Below are 3,764 nucleotides of genomic sequence, written 5' to 3' on the forward strand. Positions count from 1 at the left end.
AATGAACAACTTTTCTATAGAAAAGTTCATCATTAAATGAACAACTTTTCTATAGAAAAGTTCATCATTAAATGAACAACTTTTCTATAGAAAAGTTCATCATTAAATTAACAACTTTTCTATAGAAAAGTTCATCATTAAATGAACAACTTTTCTATGTTTTTTATTAAGATATTTCTCTAAAGAAAAGATGTTCTTATTAAGATGAAATTTCTCTATTAAAAAGTTGGTCCTTGTTCTTAATAAGATAATTTTTCTCTATAGAACTTTTTCTATAGAAAAGTTGTTCATATTATGATGAACTTTTCTATAGAAAAGTTGTTCATATTATGATGAACTTTTCTATAGAAAAGTTGTTTATATTATGATGAACTTTTCTATAGAAAAGTTGTTCATATTATGATGAACTTTTCTATAGAAAAGTTGTCCATATTATAAACTTTTCTATAGAAAAGTTGTCCATATTATGAACTTTTCTATAGAAAAGTTGTTCATATTATGATGAACTTTTCTATAGAAAAGTTGTTTATATTTTGATAAACTTTTCTATAGGAAAGTTGTTTAAATTATGTTGAACTTTTTTATAGAAAAGTTGTTCATATTATGATGAACTTTTCTATAGAAAAATTGTTGATATTATGATGATATTTTCTATAGAAATGTGGTTCATATTATGTGGAACTTTTTATACAAAAGTTGTTTATATTATAATGAACTTTTCTATAGAAAAGATGTTCATATTAGGATAAACTTTTCTATAGAATAGTTGTTCATATTATGATGAAATCTTCTATGGAAAAGTTGTTTATATTATGTTGAACTTTTTATAGAAAAGTTGCTCATATTATGATGAACTTTTCTATAGAAAAGTTGTTCATTTTATGATGAACTTTTCTATAGAAAAGTTGTTCATTTTATGATGAACTTTTCAATGCATATCATGATGTACTTTTCTATAGAAAAGTTGTTCTTTTTCAAACGATTTTTTTTTTAATAGAAAAGTTGTTCATTTTAAGAGGAACTTTTCTATAAAAAAGTTGTTTATTTCAAGAGGAATTTCTATAAAAAAAGTTATTCATTTGAAGAGAAACTTTTCTGTAGAAAAGTTGTTCATATTATGATGAATTTTTCTATAAAAAAATAAACTTCTTTCTTAACTATTTCACACACTTACCACAACAGCATATAATTTATATTTTGGATCAAATTTATCTTCACCACTTTTCAATTTATGCTGATGAAAATCTTCAAATTCACCATCAATTATTGGTGTTTTAGTTAAACTGGTCGATATTAAACGTTTTCTTCTAGTCATTGTACGATCTCCTTCATTTTTACGTAAAGTATTACCCATTATAGAGGTATTATCTAAAATTTTATCTGAACTTTCATTAAAATCATCCAAATCATCTGTGATGGAGTTTAAATTATCATTATGGGTATTGTTAGGATTTTGAGTAGTTGTAGTTGTTGTTGTTGTTGTGGCATTGTTAATGTTATTGTCCTCAACAATATTACTACAATTGTCTAAAATTTGAGTATGATTTGAGTGTAAATTCAGCAAATTATTAACTTGATCATTTAAAGATAATTGAGCCTCTTTAGTTAGACCATTGAGAGGTTTAAGATTGGCGTTTGTATTGTTAGAATTAAGAGCGGTGGAGTTGTTACTATTGCCATTATTTGGGGAGTGTTTAGCAGTAGTTTGAGTTTCTAAGGCTTTATCGTTTAATGTGCTTGTAGTAGTAGTATCATCTTTTTCAGTAATGTTGCTTAATGTTTTAGAAATATCATTCATTTCGAGTAGTTCTTTGTGTCGTAATATAGTTTCTTGAGGCACGGCAGCCAAATAGGGAGTAGGATCAAAATTATCAAAAGGAAAGTGTACCACCTTTTGGGATTTAACCCATTTATTGTTGACACAATTGAAACGTTTCAAATGGATAATCTAAAAGAGAAACATTTAATGCTTTTCATTTGTTTTTGAATCCCCTTAAGTTAAACTTACCAATATGGGTGGTAATTTCCAAATTTGTAATTTCTTAGTGGCTGGTTTTTTACCCTTACAATGACTGCAATGATACCATTGTTCCAATTTCTCTTCCGAGGTAAATGCTTTCAAACAATGATTCAAATCTACCGGTTCTATTTGTTCTTTACGACATATGCTCACCGTATCATGATCCACCCAAAGCTAAAAATAAACTTTCTCAATAAACGTTCTCATAAACAATTCACTGTAAAACTCACCCTTTCCAAAGTACTTTGATAACGCAAATGCAATGCAGTGGGATCCCAATCTATGGCTATGGTAAAATGTTCTCCTGTATTTCGAGTAGCCAACGGTTGTTGTGTTGTAGAGTGTTGCAATGGCAAAGAATCTCTGTCGTTTGTATGATTTGCGAGGGTTTTTTTATTTTCTAAATTAGGCAAAGAACCTGTTGTATATTTTGGCATCATTTTGGGTGTAGAGGCATTACCTTTAAAATTCCAATTCCAATTTCTTAATTTCCTATTTCTTTGAAAGTAGAGAAGAAAACTTACTTGTATTTAAGCTGCTGCTAAATGGATTTCCTTGTAAAACATAATCATTATTGCAGGGTATTTCACAGCCACGACAAAAGTTTGACCAGGGACATAAAGCACAAGTTAGACCATCATTTTTAACGGCACGCAAGGAAAAGGGAAAATCATAACCCAAACTATCGTCACTGGAAAAAAAGAAAGAAAACAGTTATATAACAACATAGAAAACTAGATACAAAAGAGTTCATCCAAATATAAACAACTTTTCTATAGAAAAGTTCATTATCATAATATAAACAAGTTTTCTATAGAAAAGTTCATCTTTATAAGAACAACTTTTCTATAGAAAAGTTCATCATTAAATGAACAACTTTTCTATAGAAAAGTTCATCATTAAATGAACAATTTTTCTATAGAAAAGTACATCATTAAATAAACAACTTTTCTATAGAAAAGTTCATATTTAAATAAACAACTTTTCTATAGAAAAGTTCATATTTAAATGAACAACTTTTCTATAGAAAAGTTCATCATAAAATGAACAACTTTTCTATAGAAAAGTTCATCATAAAATGAACAACTTTTCTATAGAAAAGTTCATCATAAAATGAACAACTTTTCTATAGAAAAGTTCATCATAAAATGAACAACTTTTCTACAGAAAAGTTCATTATAAAATGAACAACTTTTCTGCAGAAAAGTTCATCATAAAATGAACAACTTTTCTACAGAAAAGTTCATCATAAAATGAACAACTTTTCTACAGAAAAGTTCATCATTAAATAAACAACTTTTCTATAGAAAAGTTCATCATTAAATAAACAACTTTTCTATAGAAAAGTTCATCATTAAATGAACAACTTTTCTATAGAAAAGTTCATCATTAAATGAACAACTTTTCTATAGAAAAGTTCATCATTAAATGAACAACTTTTCTATAGAAAAGTTCATCATAAAATGAACAACTTTTCTATAGAAAAGTTCATCATAAAATGAACAACTTTTCTACAGAAAAGTTCATCATAAAATGAACAACTTTTCTACAGAAAAGTTCATCATTAAATAAACAGCTTTTCTATAGAAAAGTTCATCATTAAATAAACAACTTTTCTATAGAAAAGTTCATCATAAAATGAACAACTTTTCTATAGAAAAGTTCATCATTAAATGAACAACTTTTCTATAGAAAAGTTCATCATTAAATGAACAACTTTTCTATAGAAAAGTTCATCATTAAA

Source organism: Lucilia cuprina, chromosome 5 (genome assembly GCF_022045245.1).
Source record: "Lucilia cuprina isolate Lc7/37 chromosome 5, ASM2204524v1, whole genome shotgun sequence".
In the NCBI taxonomy this organism is placed as follows: Eukaryota; Metazoa; Arthropoda; class Insecta; order Diptera; family Calliphoridae; genus Lucilia; species Lucilia cuprina.